Genomic DNA, 17,740 nt, shown 5'->3' with positions numbered 1-17,740 from the left:
GAATACATCATGAATGAGTGTCACAGATACTACACTGAGTAAGAGAACCCAGGCTCAAAAGAGTACATAGGGCTGGGTGCAGTGGCTCACACTTGTAATCCCAGCACTTTGGGAGGCCAAGGCAGGTGGATCACTTGAGGCCAAGAGTTCGAGACCAGCCTGGCCAACATTGTGAAACCCTGTCTCCTTGAAAAATACAAAAATTAGCAGGGCATGGTGGCGCACACCTGTAATCCCAGCTACCAGGGAGGCTGAGGCAGGAGGAACTGGTTGAATCCGGGAGGTGGAGGTTGCGGTGAGCCAAGATTGTGCCATTGCACTCCAGCCTGGATGACAGAGTGAGACTCCATCTCAGAAAAAAAGATTTCATGCATGTGATTCTGAAAATCTGATCTAGAAATCAGATCAATGGTTTCCTGAGGCAGGGGGCAGATGGGAGTGGGGGAGAAATTGACTGCAAAGAGGAATAAGGGTCATTTCTGGGGAGATAGAAATGTTTTGTGTCTTGATTGCAGTGCTTGCTCTCTCCCTTTTATACAGTCACATATGTGTGTCTGTATGTATGAATATACATATAGATACATACAACTTGTCAAAAGTCAGCAACCCATACGCTTGAAATCTGTGAATGTTATTGTATGAAATTATACTTCCATGAAATTGATTTTCTTTTAAGCAAAGGCAAAATAAAGTTTTTCCAGGTAAAAACTGAGACTTTGTTGCTACCATATCTGCACTAAAATAAATACTAAATAGAGTTTTCAGGTAGAAGAAAAATGATCCCAAGACAAAAACAAAAGTGATGAGCAATAGGAAGTGTTAATAAGCTGGGAAACAGAAATGGGTACTGACCAAACTATACTATATTAATATCTCGTGAGGCCACCAGGACCCATCAGGAAATGATTGACCTCAAAAGGAGTCTCACCTCCTGGAGAGCAACCAGGACTCTGTCCCTAAATCATCGGGTGGTCCCAGAGAAACCACAGATACACACACACTCAGTGTCACTTTCACCCCAGGCTTCTTTCTTTCCTTGCCCTGTCCCAGGGGACTCTGAGAGGCGATGTGCATTTCTTATAACTGAGATACTAAGATTTAAAAAAAAAAAAATTATAAAGATGTTCTCTACATGTACCTTTCTATGTTTTAATAACTTTTTCTGTAAGTATAATACAATACCTGCTCACTGTAGAAAACTTGGGAAATGCAAAAAAAAAAAAAAAAAAAAAAAAAATTTAGAGGAATAAATTAAGTTCCCTATTACCCATATGCAGTAACCACTATTCTCATTTTGGAGCACTTCCTCTCAGCTTTTCTCTGCATGCATTTGCGCCTACACTGACTTTTTGCATGTTTGACATCACAGCATGTTTTTGTTGTACTCTTACCATTATCTTGTGTTTCTTTGTAACTGCTAAGGCCCTCTTTTGAGCTGCAGAAGAAAGCAGAATGCTTTGCTTTCCCTGGTTTTTCTTTTATAAAAAAGGGTAAGAACTCACCTGCCACTCTGCTGCTTTAAAGTTCTGCATCTGAGAAATTCTACGTGCCAAAGAGAGGCTCAAAGATAATGGCAAATGGTCTCCCTTTCCTCGGCCCGGCCCTGCCTGCCTGAACTGCTACAGCAAACCTGGACATTTTGCCCAGCAGCCTCTGCCAGCTGCGAGTCACATGACAGTGCTCTACCATCAGCGTGACCCACGGGATAGCTGCGACGGGGTGGGCAGGGGCAGAGAGTGGTGGGACAACTCCATGAGGTTGCAGCCTTGTTCGCTCCTTCTACAGAGATCCACTGAGCACTTCCTCATGTCTGGCCCTGCGCTGTGCAAGGGCTCCAGCAGGGCCTAGTCTGATAATAGCTAACACCAAGTGTTTTACTAGGGCGTCAGCATGGATATTAAGGCTTTATACACATGGTGAGAGGCAGGACAACATAAGGGTTACATCCGTGGTGTCTGGGATCTCTAGAGACAGCAGTGCTCAAATTCTGACTCATGAACAAATTAGAGGAAAGTTCCTGTTAAATGGACCGTGTTTGCTGGTGATTTAGGCTGTGGGGAACAGGGGCACTCTCAGGTTATGTCTGTTCATGGGACTTTATTATAAGATCACTCATTATAAGGATCATCACTTGTTAGCAAGTTAGCCATCCTTTCTGTGCTGTGATTGCCTCGAGGTAAGAGTTCCTACCTCAAAATGTTGCTGTAAGGATTAAGTGAGTTAATAGGCACAAAATGCCTAGTCCAGGGCTGGCACTCAGTAATGAGCGAATCATTTACTAATTTCTATTGTCTTAATTCTTGCAACAACCCTAGATGGCAGGGGTCATTGTTACCACCAATTTACACATGAGGAAACCGAGGCACACAGAAGTCAATTAGCTCCCTGCCCTCACAGAGTTTACAACCGGGCAAGACCGACATACACAGAACAAGGAATCACAAGTACAGTGAATGTGTGGTAGAAGAAATGAGCAGAGAGAGGCAGGGGGGTGCTGTGGCTCTCAAGAGCTTCCTTGGGCTCCAGCCAGGAGTCTGCTCCACTGCAGCCCTCTGTAATGGCAGGTGACAGGGAGACACGGTTAGAGTTCCTCTCTCAGGGAGTTTAAATCTGAGCCATTTAGAGAGATGCTGAGTCCCAAAAACCCACAGTACATGTGGGTTTGACTTCCCACAGCTGAGGCCACCAGCCACAGCTTCCCTTATTTTGTGTATCTTTATAATAAACCCCCATGAACATAGAGAGGCTAGTGCGCCCCTGTTCTCTGCAGCCTAAAAAACACTAGCACACATGATCCATTTAGCAGGAGCTTCATGCTGTGCAGAATCACCCAGCAGAGGTTTCCCTGCTCCAGTGTGACTATGAGTGCCTTCCTCCCAGGATGAGCAGACAAGACTGGACTCCATCCCAACTGATGGGGCCAGATTGAGAACAGAAACCTCAAGAAAGTCATTTCCCATCATCCACACTGGCCTCATGATTTCACTCTTTTTTTAGGCACCCAATTGTTGGGAATCATTATTTGCTCTTTTGTTTAATGTTTATATTTCAAAATAAATAACACAGCTTTCCACAAACTGGTGTTGCAACAGTAGCAGCTAAGATTCCTAACAGATCTAAGCCCTGTTGTAAAACATTCTGTAGCAATGTAGCAGATGCTCTCTTAGAGTTACAGCCCAGTGTTCTTCACCAGTGAGCTCCGTGTAGTCAGGCCATTCTGTAAGTTTTTCCACTGTGATACTTGCTATATAGGTTGGAAACAAATACAAGCATATGCAAAACCAAGGCCAGCTTTGCTGGCATCCAGGTCATATGGAACCTGGCCCAGTGCCATGCCATCTGCCTCTGCTCCTGTCCTGACCCTCCCTCCTCAAGCTCTGACCACTTCTTGAAGTGAGTTCCCAAACAGTTCTGCTCTCTGCCACCTTGGCGGCCACAGGTAAAGGCCAGTGATTTTATGTACACAGAAAGGACTGGCTTCTAGGATATAACTGTATGGGTCATAGGAGAGTTTTCAGAGACTTTCCCACCCCTTCCTTGAAAACCAGCACAGTGGTAGAAGTACTCTGCTCATCAAACAGTTCAGGTTCTTCTCCTAGACACCTGGTAGGATTACACTTCCCTACCCCCTTGAAGTTACAGGCTTTAACTCACGAATCACGAGCAGAAGTGGAACGCGTTGCTTTGGGTAGGAGGCTTTTAGGCATCACTGCATAATTTATCAATGTGCAATTTTTTTTTTTTTCTTCTGGCACTATGATTAGCACAAGACGGGGGCAGCTCCATCAGCTCAGGCCCACAAATAACCACAATGAGTAGCTCTTGCCAACTCGCAATGGACATAAGATATGAGGAAGAAATCAGCCTTGATTGTTTGATAGCCAGGCATGGTGGCGCATGCCTATGGCCCTAACGACTCAGGAGGCCGAGGCAGGAGGATCACTTGAGCCCAGAAGTTCAGAATTCAAGGCTACAGTGAGCTATGATCACACCACTGTACTCCAGCCTGGGTGACAAGTGAGACCCCTGTTTCTTAAAAAATAAACAAAACAAAAAACCTTGGTTGTTTGAGCCCACTACAGTAAAGGACCCCTCTTAGCACAGAAAAGTCGCTACAACCTTTTTTCAGATACTATAAGTATTTATGGAATCAAAATTGAGGATAAAATATAACACCATTCCCTGTCTACCTCAGACTTAGCAGTCATCTATATAGGGAAATACTACTTTACTAGGAAGAAAAATAGGCAGAACATGCACCTTCTTTGTTTGTCCTGAGGTTACATCATTCACCTTCTCCCAACTGGTGTTGGGTCCCTGGTCCTGACACCTCACTCCACCCCTCACTTGGCCCCACAGAACCACAGCCATCATTTCTGTTAGAATTATTGGGTGGGTACCCATAAAAGCCAAGCAGACCAGTGATGAAAAAGAACATGGTGGAGCTGTATGTACTGACATAGAAAGATCCTCAAGACATCCTGTCAATTGAAAAATGCAAGTTGCAGAAAGAAATATAGAGTATAATAACATTTATATGGCTTGCCCACATCCCCTGCCCTCCAAATACACAAAGCACTCCACATTTTCCATAGGCATATGTCCGTGAATGTAAACGCCAAGAAAACTATCTGTGAAAAGACACACGGTGTGAGAATAAAAATTACTTCTGGAAAGGTAGAGGACACCAGGAGTAGGGTAGTACTTTTATTCATAATGTTTTATTTTTTATAAGAAGGCTATACACTTGCATGATTAAAATATTTTAGAGCCTTTTCCTCATGAGGGCATCTCAGGACATCTCGAGGCAGGCCAGCACAACATTCAGTGACTGCCTTCTTTTGAGGAACTGTGACTTTCAACTCAAAGGGCCCATCTGCCCTAGAGAAAAAATGTTTGGTCTCATTAAACTAAATGATGGTTCATTAAGACCAAACAAACTCAGATGAGATGTTAAGACTTTCTGTGCACCTGTACATAAATAAAAAGCTCTTCCTGTTTGGCAAAAGTATCACAGTAAATCTGATGGGAATGTGGGTAGGAACAGTTTTTTGTTGTTGTTGTTATTTTTGTTTGTTTGTTTGTTTGTTTGTTTTGAGACGGAGTTTCACTCTTGTTGCCCAGGCTGCAGTGCAATGGCGTGATCTCGGCTCACTGCAACCTCCGCCTCATGGTTTCAAGTGATTCTTCTGCCTCAGCCTCCTGAGTAGCTGGGATTACAGGCACCTGCCACCACACCCGGCTAATTTTGTATTTTAGTAGAGACGGGGTTTCACCACATTGGCCAGGCTGGTCTTGAACTCCTGACCTCAGGTGATCCTCCTGCCTTGACCTCCCAAAGTGCTAGGATTACAGGAGTGAGCCACCACTCCCGGCCTGTATTTTGTTTTAAATTTAGTAGAAGGCCATCAACTTAGGGTGTTACCATTAAGCCTAGTCAGAAATAAGGAATATAAAGTGAAAAATAATCAGTCCCCACAAAAATAGTACAGAGCAAAAGTCAACAACACTGGCTTTCCAGTGGATTTTTAAAATCCCAGAGCCACAAGAAATACCATATTGAAGAAATACTCAATGATTGCCAAACGTTTCATTTCCTTTGTCTTGTATCTCCTCTTTTTTTCATATAACACATACCTCTGAACACTTTAACACATTAGCAGCTCAACTGCCTTCTGGAACATTCTGACACCAAGTGATGTTTTAATTTTGATTTCTCAGCAGCAAACGGATGATGTCGAAGGGGCCTCACATTCTCCCGCCCAGTATCAGCTCCCCAACCCAAATGGTTATTATTACCAAGAAAACTAGCTCGGATTCTGTTTCCCTTTCTGTTAAAAACACATCCTATCACTAAAGTTTAACCAGCAAATGCCATCTCTGGTAAAGTCACAACCTGTTATACACAATATGGGCTTCTAAGACATTCTGCCCACCACCATCCTGGACATTAGGAATAGATAACTGATATTCATTTATTGAATGAACCAAGTTAAAGCCATCATTCCTCACGTAGGTGCCTGCCTACCTCAGAGGTGATATAACCCAGATTGTAAATGTCAATTAGAGTGGGCTCCACCAACCCCAAGCATAACTTGCACACATATATCCATGAATGTGGGGACCACATCTGAATTCTCCTTTGGGAAATGACTTCTCTTGAATATGATTCATTTTGGTGAATTTAATCCGCAGGCTCCACAGTTTTACAAGTAAAGAAGATAATTATACTCTACTCGTTGACATGCACTGCTTGGATGTTCAGGGTTGTGGTGATGACGTGAACAACAGGCTTCATCATTCTGCAAGGTACCCAACAGCCAGCTGGGCAGATGAAGCCATGCCAACCGCATCTGGCAGGAGTCAGCACCGAACACATTTTACACAGCTTCGACAGAGCTGCATGGAGAACACACACGCTTGGTCAGCTCAAACAGGGTCCTACTTTTTCTGCTGCACAATCCACAACAATCTGTGTTTTGTTGTTGTCTGTTTGTTTTTCTTGCTTGGTTTACAATTTCTTAAGGAACTTAACCTGGAAAAGAAGCCTGGTCATGTGTGCCTCTGCCATACCAGAATACTATAGACAGCCGACTCTGGAGAAAATTTAGCAGATGGATGAAGCTACAATTATTATTGGAAGCTTTTTAACTCCATTAACACTCATTGACTTTAAGTATCTGAAAGCACTTAATCCCTCAGAATTTGAAAGCAGATGGAAGTCAGTCCCTCTCGGTATCTCCCTTCTCCCTCCCGACTCCCTTCCCCTCCCTACTCCCTCTTCCCTCCCTCTAGTTCCCTCTGTCTCTCATACAAAGTACCTTATAGTGTGAGCTCCGGACACACAGACACTGCCACCCTGCCTACAAAGAAAGGAATGCAGACACAGCCAACGTCAGCATTTGGGGTGGGACCACAGTGGAATGCATACGTCCTTTCATAGCTGCCAGGGCCTTCTGGGAAGTCCAATGCCTGCCCCCACATCTCTCAGAGCCAAACATCTTCTGGTCAGGAAACTCTGTTCAGAGTGCACAGAGAGCCAGCTCCTCCCCTCTCTGCTGAAATCCTGGGCTCCTGAGGTCATACAGAATGTTGTCCAAGCCACCTATTTTAGAGATGAGAAAACAGAGGCCCTGGGCAGGGCCCTGAACTTGTCTGGATCAATCAAAACTAGCATCCAAGTCTCCTGGCCCCGAGACAGTTGCTTCTTTTGTTTACTTCTGGCCAGAGTAGCCCCCTCAGTAGCCAAACATTTCCTCCATCCCCCCAAGCGGGGATATCACCTGTCAGATTGGGAAAAGGGTAGGGTTCCCACCTTACTCTGTTTCTCCCCTAAGCCCATCTCTCCCTGCTAGGAGGGCCCATGGTATTCTATCCCCACCTGCTTCAGAGGGCGTGAAACTTTGTGTGCTAAGTTGATTATTTCCCTTTCACATTGGTTGGTAGTGGCAGTGAAGGGCACAGACTCTAAAGCCAGGCTATCTAGTTCCAATCACCAGCTATGTGACTTGGACAAATAATGCTCTCTTCTGTGCTTCTGTTTTCTTCTCTGTAAGTACAGATAATAACTGCACCTACCCCATGTAGGGATCTCTGTGAGCATGCAATGAGTTAATACACATGTGTACGGTATTTAGAACAGCACTGGTCACATAGTAAGCACTGGCTGTGACCTACAAGAGGGTGGCCTAGGCCAGCATTTCCATCTGTCATCTTCAAGGCCAGCGCTGACGACAAGGGAGAGTGTCCATCTGGTGAGTCACCATATCTCCAGCACATAGAGGGTGCTAGATAGGAACCATCGAATGAATGAATCTGGCCCAGTACACTGCGAATAGCAGGTGCTTCATCATGTCCACTGATATGTGGATTTTCATAATTCACAGGCTCACTTAGGGAATGCCACTTACCAAGTTTATTGGTGAATAAATTCAATTTTCCATCACCAATATTTTCTATTGCTCAAAGGTTAACCAGAGCCCAGCTGTCAATCTCAAAAGCATCGCCTGTGCGACTTGGTACTTAATCACCTACTGCTTGACACTTTCTTGGTTTTATGCAGGCTATGAAAACAAAGTTCTAAAACACTGCACTTGATATTCATCTCTGAGGGGCCAGTGAATAAAAATATCTTAATGAAGAAAGCCAGCAGAAAACAACGGAACCTTGAAGTGGAAACTGGTTTCCTGGAACTCCACTCTGTGAGAGGGCTGAAGTGTTTATGCAGAGGAAAGTGCCACAGAAGTGGCCGATCTGGAAGCTGGAGGACATCTGGATGTGGAATTTAGGACTGACACAGAAAATGTCTGGGGCTCATCAAATGAAAAGCACTCCACAAGAACAAAATATATTAGTCACCACCAAAGTGGGAGTTGAAACTGGGCCCGCAGCAAATAAACACTCTGCTGATCGCTGGCCAAAATGCTTAGTTGAAGACTTTTATTAACCCCACTGAACATGTATACACAGTCAGCAAGCATCTAGGACACAAACCTGTCACAGAGCTAAGTGGGAGAGTACCCAGGGATTTATGTGTGGTGACCCTGAGTGGCATTGAGAGGTTGAGAAGATGACAGAGCCATAACCCCTAAAGTATCTGCCCCAGACACGGCACCCCCTGGGCCAAGACTGCTCTCTTCCCTCACTAAGTGAGGTCCCATGTTAAGCAGAAGGCCCAACCAGCCAAGATACACCTGGCCTGCAACACATCTGGCTCTGCAACCTCATGACCGCTTCACAGCAAGGAAGGAGAAACAGGGTCAGTGCAGATGCCTGGAAGCAGCCAGCATGCGGTGCTAAGGATGTGGGCCCCACACAGTGGAGGCTTTTCCTGTGACCTGAAAGCTCCCAATAAAGAATTTCTTTTTTCCAAACCCTGGGCCTCCCAAGTGCACGCAAATGATGAATTCAGATTTTCAAAGGTGAACAGAGCCTGGAAGGCACCCCCTTTGGGACTTCTGGGCAATAGCTAGGAGGAGCAGAACAGACTAGCATGAAAAACTGACAGCCCTTCCCATAGTCAGGGGACCCTGACATTTGGTGCCTGCAGATTCTGAACCCCTGACCTACACATGCCCAACCTCCCTCCACTCTTCGGGGTCTTTTGTTCCTGTTTCCAAAGAGCCAGGAAGGACTGGACTCCACCCTAGTCCATCCACTGAAGTTCCAGATGAAGGATGCTGGGTGCCTAGAAGGCCCACACCCATTTACACTCATCTGTCCCAGAAAACTACGGAACAGGTGTTGTGGGCTGGGCAGACTGGCTCCAAATCCTGCTTCTGCCTTCTTTCACTTTGTTTTGAGCCTCAGTTCCCTCATCTGGAGATTGAAAACCATACTTTCCAGAATTATTTTACACACTAAGACAAGGTTTATATAGCTTAAGAAGTACAGATTGTTCATTATCTGAATAAACAGAGGTGGTTAATGATCTTTTTCTTGTATATTATGAATGACAGGGAAAAGTCAGGAGGGGAAATTCCCCCAAAGTTTCCCTCTGCACTTTAGAATAAAACCCCAAATCCTTACCCAGCCCAGGAGGCCCTGCTTGGCCTAAGTATGTCTCATTATTTAGCTCTGTACCCTCTTGGGCTTGGGCCTTACCTCACCAGCCATTCAACACACCCACATGCTTCCCATTCACCTCTGGGTCTTTGAACCCACTGTTCCCTGCATCCAGCATGATTTCACTCTTTTTTCCATCCCAAGTCCTAGTTGAAAAGGCTCATTCCTTGAGAGGTATCCCCAGACTCTCCTAATTCTAGTTCCACTCTGATCTCCTGTCTCATGACATGCTGTTGTTTTCACTTAAAGCACTTTCCACAAGTTATAATTATGTATTTACTTGTGTGCTTACTGCCCTAACCTCCTACTTATGGACTGTTGTTTATGTCCCTCCAAAGTTCACATGGTGAGGGAGAACCCCCAGTTTGATGGTGTTTACAGATAGGGCTGTTGGGAGGTGAATAGGTTTAAATGAGGTCAGGGAGGTAGAGCCCCAATGATGGGATTAGTGCCCTTATAGCAAGAGACATGAGAGACCTCTTTCACAAACCAGGAAGAGGGTCCTCACCAAACTCCCATGCTGGCAACCAGGTCTCACACTTCCAGCCTGCAGAAGTGTGAGAGATAAATGTTTGTTGCTTAAGCCCTCCAGTCTATGATAGTTTTAGCAACCCAAGCTGACTAGGACATCCTCTCCACCCCCCAGCCTACAAATTCCATATGGTCAGAGGCTGGGTCTGTTCCATTCATTGCTGTAATCCAAGTACTTAGTAGACTCCTGGCACCAGCAAGATTTTCTGATAATATTTGTTGAACCAACATGTTGCAGAATTGAAACCCCATAATGCCAGAAGGAACCAAGAGCTGCAAATAGCTTTCTAACAGCCTTCCACACCAGGGTAGGGGCCAGCAGAGCACTTCACAACCACAGAAAGTCAGAAAAACAATTACTACCTCATTTTCAGGAATGCTAAAGCAGCCACACCTCACTCAACAGAGAATTTGCCTTTCTGGGCCCCCAAATGACACTTACCCAGACCTCAGGGAAGACTGCCAGAACTCAAGAAGAGGCCAAAGCCACTGGGGTAAAGGAGAGGGAGGATGAGTAAGGAATGTCAAAAAAGGTGGTGTACTTAGAACAGACCACTGCACCTTCGATGTAATATTGTTTTCAATACTGTTGCTGTCCACCTGAGTCTCAACCTGGGATTTCCTAGGCCTGGTTTCTGTCTTCCAAATACCCCCCACATCTGTCTGGGTAAAGGCATGTTTTATGACACAAAGACTAACAATCTCAGTGCATCAAGATGACATTTATCTCAAAACTAACATTGTAACCCACTCTAATAATGTTAGTCAATACCAGTGTCAGATTTTTTTTTTTTCAGTTGATATTAGATTAACCAGCCTAAGCAATGGATGAGGTTTAACGTTATCTGGAAGTGGGAGGAGGTGACAGGAGGAGTAAGCCTCCACTTTCACTTCCTAAGTAAGCTGCTCTTTGGAAGCAGGGGCTCTGTTTTCCAGAAATACGGCCCTACGCAGAGCATAAGCACATCTGGCTATTAATGGCAGGTGGTGGGCTTCAGGAGGTAGGTAGAATAAGCAGGGGCTGGGGTACTCACTGAGCAGCTGGGGCAGTGGTTAAGAACAGGGACTCTGCTTCAAGTCCTGGGATAGACTTTGGGCTAGTTATTTAATCTTGTTGAGCCTCAGTTGTCTCCTCTATAAAACAGGGCAAATGATAACCACTGCACAGGGTCACTGAGAAGATAAAATGCGCTAAAAAACAAACAACAAAAACCCTAAACTCTTAGACCAGTGTGGGACACAGGAAGTCTATGTAAATACTATTCTTATTTAGGGTCTACCAGATCAGGCCTGTCATCATTTCATGTAATCAAATCAAGCCTCAAAGCAATCTTTCCAGATAGGTAGAGTTAGCCCATTTTACAGATTCAAAAGCCAAGGCTCAAGAGGATTAAAAACCTTATCTGAAGTCACACAACTAGGAGAAGGAAAGACCAGCCCTGGAACCAAAGTAATCATCATAATCTTTATCATCATAATCATGACTTACTAGAAGGTGGGTGATGTGCTAAGCACTTTACATAGATTAGCTCATCAAATACTGAAAACTACCCAACAAGAAAGGCATTATTGTAACTACAAAGGAGGACACAGAGCTGGAGTGGCTAAGTATGTTGGCGAAGGTCACACAGTTAGTTAAGGCAGTGATCCCCAACCTTTTTGGCACGAGGAACTGGTTTTGTGGAAGACAATTTTTCCACAGACGGTGGGCGAATGGGGGTATGCAGGAGATGGCTTCAGGATGAAACTGTTCCACCTCAGATCATCAGGCATTAGATTCTGATAAGGAATGGACAGCCTAGACCCCTCCCATGTGCAGTTCACAATACTGTTCTCCTCGTATGAGAATCTGATGCCGCCGCTGATCTGACAGGAGGCAGAGCTCTGGCAGTAATGCTAGCTCACTGCTGCTCACCTCCTGCTGTGTGGCCCAGTTCCTAACAGGCCACTGACTGGTACTGGTCCATGGCCTAGGGATTGGGGACCCCTGAATTAAGGAATAAAATAGGAACTTGATCCCGGTTCTGACTCCAAAACCCATTGTTTCTTCCATTTCAGCCCCACATGTCTGGTATACGTTATAGATCCAACATCTCTATTTGAAATCATCAACATGCCTGTTTTCATATTAAGTATGAAACACTAGGCTGGGCACAGTGGCTCATGCCTGTAATCCCAGCACTCTAGGAGGCTCAGGCGGGCAGATCACGAGGTCAGGAGATCGAGACCATTCTGGCTAACATGGTGAAACCCCGTCTCTACTAAAAATACAAAAAAAATTAGCCTGGCGTGGTGGCGGGCACCTGTAGTCCCAGCTTCTTGGGAGGCTGAGGCAGGAGAATGGCGTGAATGTGGGAGGCAGAGCTTGCAGTGAGCCAAGATGGCGCCACTGCACTCCAGCCTGGGTGACAGAGTGAGACTCTGTCTCAAAAAAAAAAAAAAGAATAAACACTAGCTTTGTTAAATAGAGTCCAGGAATGACCCACTCACTGAAGGGGCCTGTCTTGTAAGGAGTTAGGATATCCCCTGCCAAAAAAGCCTAGCTTCCCCCAGTTCCCTCCAAGAAGGTTTGGTTTTGAGGTCATAGGCAGCAATCTGGGCATGCGTTACAAGAAGCAGGGGAAGTTCTTACTCATTAGACCTTTAATCTTTTGGGAATTAGAACAAGAATACTCTCCGAAGTAAATCATCATCTGCTCTCGGCTCTGCTACCATGTAAGGAGTTTACTTAGCAATATGTGACTGCCAGGCCCAGTTGCAGGTGGCTCTGAAAATATCTACCAAGTGACTACATTCTCCCAATTCTGACCCTAACCTGTATGGTGGCAATGACAACAGAAGGCCAAGGGATACCAACTTTCTGAAACAAACATAATCGTGGTAGATGTTCATGCTTTATTAAAATCTTAATCTGCCAAAACCTGGCACTAATCTGATATTCACTTTGCAATTATCTGGGCCCTTACTACAGTGTTCTATAATTTGGAGGAAAAGGACACTTCAGTAAAACAAATTCTAAAGCGGCAGTTTACTAGAGAGTAACTATTAATTTCCACACAGTATAATGCAAAACTGCCTTGTTGGTTCTAAGGATATGCCTCATCAGGGAACTCTGCCGCATTAGAGGACCAAGGTAAGATCCCTTCAGAGTGGCATCATCCCCAGTTGGCTCAATGGCTCCAGAGACAGGGAGGATGGCAAAGGGAAGAGGTGGTGGCATGCCTGCCTTGGCCAACTCTGCACAGGAATCTTTGCCCACAGTTTGGTCTGTGGCAGTTCCAGATAAAACACATGTTTAAATAAGAGTTCAAGCCAGGAAGTCTTGCTTGGATGAACTTTCTAGTGTGGGTAAAAAATGTCAACTAACTGACATGCCAGTGACTACTCACCTCTTACCACAAGAGTCAAGTTTAGAAACAACACTTGCCCTCAGCGAGTATTTGATGCACTAAAGAGTTTTTCTAGAAACCAGTTCAGACCTTTTGGGTAAATCAAAGAAGGCCCTTTGTGTGACATGCAACTGACTGTCCCCAGAAGATAAAAGAAAACAGGAGTTCTGAAAACTTGCAAGATACCTAGAGCCTCTGCATGACAAAAATTCAGCATAAGTACACATTTTAGCTTTTCTAATTTCTTCTCGCCTAAAACAAATCCCCCCAATAATAAGAATGATAGAAGAAACTAGTAACTTAAACCTTAAATTCTACGTTCATATCTTAGATTTTGAGCAAATATTGAATCCTTTTCTTTGAATGAGAGATAAGACTTTGATAGTCTTGTGTAAGCAAATATCAGTGATCACACATACACTAGAAAAACACTTGATCTTTATGCCTATATTACTTACTGTTTCTATTTCTGATGTCTAATCCAAACAGCGCTGCTGTTAGGATCAAAGTGACCGTCCGTGATGCACAGAGCATGTACCAGGGTAAAGTTCCAGCTGGGACGCAGGCATCAGCAATTGTAGAATTTGGGTTCTCCCTTCCTCAGATCCCTGACTGTCCTTGGTCATTGAAGAAAGATTCACTGTCCCTAGGCCAAGAGTCAGGAGCAAAACAGGAACATCAAGGGTGTGGTGTGAGGATGTTGCCAGCAGGGAGCAACATGCGTGTGTGTGCACATACACTAATTCTGAGACCCTGTCCACAGCCCAGCTTTCTTGGAAAGTCATTTAAAAGATATATATGTGGCAACAGAAGGGAGGAAGTCTCAATATTAAGAACAGTTTTTCTGTGTGTGTGTCAAAACATTCATTTCTATCACATGCAGTAAAACTGTATTCCAGAGCCATTAATATGCCCTGGGGGAGTGAGGGGATTTGCAGCCTAAGATTCCAGACTTAAAGCCTGCTAAGGCCCTGAGCTGGGCAGCAGGGTGGGAGAAGGAATGGAGCGTTGAAGGGGACATTTTATACAAACATTCTTCCTCATGGTGGCTGTACTAAGTAAACAATTGACAGGCACAAACTGCCACTCCAGTGTCTAATAACTACCCCTGCCAGAGCACCTGCCAGCGCACCTGCCAGCGCCACCACCTTCCAGGTGTGTGATGCACATCATCTCACTGAACTATGCTAGCCTCAGGAGAGAGTTGCTCTTCATTTTACAGGTGGGAAAACAGGGGCTTGGAGAGGTCAAGGAACTTGCCCAAAGGCACAGCATAGAAGTGATAGAATCCAAGTTTGGATCCAGATTTGATGGGTTCCAAAGTGTGAACTTATTTCTCCACTCCACAAAAATAAAACCTACTCTTCTTACAATCTTTGAAAGACCCCTCTTCTACCACACTGCTGTTTGTTTTAAACATAGCTTGCTTATCTGTCTGGCATATTCGGTAGAAGTCTGTACTTTGTCAATGCCTGGCTTGCCTGGATTTCAGCTACCTGGCCCCTGGCATCTACGCCCGGGTGAGAACAGGGTATCCACTCCTCTCTAAGATGCATCGTGGAGTTACTCTTTTACTCTTCCCTGAAAGTGATAGTTCAATCTTCAACATTGGCGAGCACGGCTTCTGGCTTCACTTTTTGTTGTTGTTTGTTTGTTTTTGACGGAGTTTCGCTCCTGTTGCCCAGGCTAGAGTGCAATGGCGCGATCTCGGCTCACTGCAACCTCTGCTTCCCGGGTTCAAGCAATTCTCCTGCCTCAGCCTCCCGAGTAGCTGTGATTACAGGCACGTGACACCACGCCCAGTTAATTATTGTTATTTTTATTTTTTTAAGTTGAGACAGAGTTTCACCATGTTGGGCCAGGCTGGTCTTGAACTCCCGACCTCAGGTGATCCGCCCGCCTTGGCCTCCCAAAGTGCTGAGATTACAGGCGTGAGCCACCGCGCCCAGCCCTGGCTTCACCCTTAAAGCAGAAAGGCCAGAAGTCATCAAGGCCATGGGTTTACTAGCTTCCCCAGACTTAATTTCAAACACCAACAACCGAAACCTTTCCTAGAATGCAGAGCCAATGGGACATCATCATCTGTCATTTCCTATGTTTTTCACAATGTGCCAAAACCACTGCGCACATTGGAGGCTTTTTTGAATGTGATATTCAGGCGACCTTGCCAAGCATTGTCTCATTTCCTTACTTTGTGGAGCTTGAAACCAAAGGGAAGTTCTCACCCTGTCTCCAGGACCAAGCAGGACACTGGGAGCAGCTGTCCCGTCTGCAGGCGGGACTCCATGAAGACTCCATGAAGGCCCCTGTCTGCCCTTCCAGCCTTTGGTCACAAACCCTCCAACGCTGGCTGCACACTGGAATCACTTGGGGAGCTTTTAAAAGATACGGAGTCCTGGGTCTGACTCCGTGAAATTCTGACGGAATTGATCTAGGGTGCAGCCTGGACATCTGGATTTTAAAAGCTCCCCAGGTGGTTCTAAGATGCTGGCACGATTGAGAACCCCTGCCTTCGACCACAATGGGATAAACGATTCCGCTGACGGTGAAGTTCATCCCTCTCAACTTTCGATACATTCTTCAAACTCGCGGGTGTCTCCGGTTGGTTCCACCCAGAACTCCTCCAGAGCCGCGCTGCGTTCCGCCCGCACGCAGATCCCGCCTCCCTGCGCCTCCTGGCTCGCAGCGCCCAGGATCCCAGAGAGCGTCTGCCCCGCGCGAATCCCCAGTCGCTGGGACTTACTTGGCCACCAGGTTTACAGACTTCGCAGCCGCTGAGAGCTAGAGAAGAGCCCAGAGAACGCCGTGGTCCGGGGGCGCCGGGGCCAGGGAGCGCCGTGGCCCGGGAGGGCGCTGGGCCGCAGTTGCGCGAGGGAGGGGCAGGACCAGGGCGGCCGCCTCGCGGGCCCGGAACGGGAACTGGCCGCGACAACAGCCTCAGCCGCGCCCCTCTGTCGGCGCGCCCAAGAGCCTGCCGGCTGCTGGCAGAGGCCGCGGTCGGGCGGGGCCGGTCAAGGCAGGGTCCCACCGTGTTGCTGTTGCCGCTCGTCCGGGTCGGGCGCGGAGGGGCGAGAAAAGCTGCACGCAGAGGGGCGCCCGGTGCGAGAGGGTGAGCAGCCGATGCCACCGCGCAAGGCCGAGTGGACAGGCCCAAGTTCGCCCAGAGGTGACACACTTGGGAATTCGTCGTGCCAGGCCCGTCCCCCTAAAAGTGCCTACCCAGCACCTGCAACCAGAGCCAAGGCCTGGACATGATAGGGAGACTTGTTAATACGCGACACGTGGTCCTGAGGAAATCCAGCTTAGTGTAATCAAATTTTAATAACACTGCATACATTTCAATTTATACTTTTTTAAAAATCTAAGCTTTTCTTCCTATCCTTAAATTTGTTCTTGGCAGTGCACATTTTATGTTCTATGTATATGCTGTAATAAGTTGTAAAGGAGTTTTTAACGTACTAATAAATGTCCCCAATAAAATAGTTTAAAACATTTTGAATGGGGAACCTGTCCATAAAGGATATTGATGCTACGGTAAATTGTCACTTATTCACACTGAAGAAGTACATTCAATCATATAGCCACTAATGCTTGCGAGTATTAAAATTCCCATCAGAGGCTATTTTCTGAGAAAGAGAAAGTATGTTCTTAAATCAAATGTGAAACTGCAGACGTAAAGTTGATAGGATCAAATGTGCCAACTTGTAAGGTCAGGCCTCTGAGCCCAAGCCTGCACTTACACAGCCAGATGGCCTGAAGCAACTGAAGAATCACAAAGGAAGTGAAAATGGCTGGTTCCTGCCCTAACTGATGACATTTACCTTGTGAAATTCCTTCTCCTGGCTCAGAAGCTCCCCCACCCGGCACCCTGTGACCCCCGCCCTTGCCTGCCAGAGAACAACCCCCTTTGAGAGTAGTTTTCCACTACCCACCCAAATCCTATAAAACTGCCCCACCCTGGCAGGGCGCGGTGGCTCACGCCTGTGATCCCAGCACTTTTGGAAGCCAAGGCTGGCAGATCACGAGGTCAGGAGATGGAGACCATCCTGGCTAACACAGTGAAACCCCGTCTCTACTAAAAAATACAAAAAATTAGCCCGGTGAGGTGGCGGGCACCTGTAGTCCCAGCTGCTCTGGAGGCTGAGGCAGGAGAATGGCAGGCACTGGGGAGGCGGAGCTTTCAGTGAACCAAGATTGCGCCACTGCACTCCAGCCTGGGCGACAGAGCGAGACTCATCTCAGAAAAAAAAAAAAAA

General features: G+C 46.1%; 1 protein-coding gene across 5 annotated transcripts in view; it reads right to left on the bottom strand.

Moving 5' to 3' along the window:
- The window catches only part of NOD1 (nucleotide binding oligomerization domain containing 1), a 49,599-nt gene extending 33,201 nt beyond the window's left edge, over positions 1-16,398 (bottom strand). For 2 of the 5 annotated variants that reach the window (XM_017878562.1, XM_017878629.1), the window contains exon 1: positions 16,228-16,314. The gene's annotated coding sequence lies outside the window, so the exon portion shown is untranslated. Of the gene's footprint in view, positions 1-6,821; positions 7,013-13,942; positions 14,131-16,227 lie in introns of those variants that run through there. The other 3 variants (XM_017878331.1, XM_017878416.1, XM_017878487.1) reach the window with 3 other exon arrangements.
- Positions 16,399-17,740: the final 1,342 nt, after the last annotated feature.

This window comes from Rhinopithecus bieti, unplaced genomic scaffold (genome assembly GCF_001698545.2).
Source record: "Rhinopithecus bieti isolate Rb0 unplaced genomic scaffold, ASM169854v2 scaffold_429, whole genome shotgun sequence".
NCBI classification, from domain to species: domain Eukaryota; kingdom Metazoa; phylum Chordata; class Mammalia; order Primates; family Cercopithecidae; genus Rhinopithecus; species Rhinopithecus bieti.
Note: the sequence above shows the minus strand (reverse complement) of the source record. Positions and strands in the feature narration are given on the sequence as shown.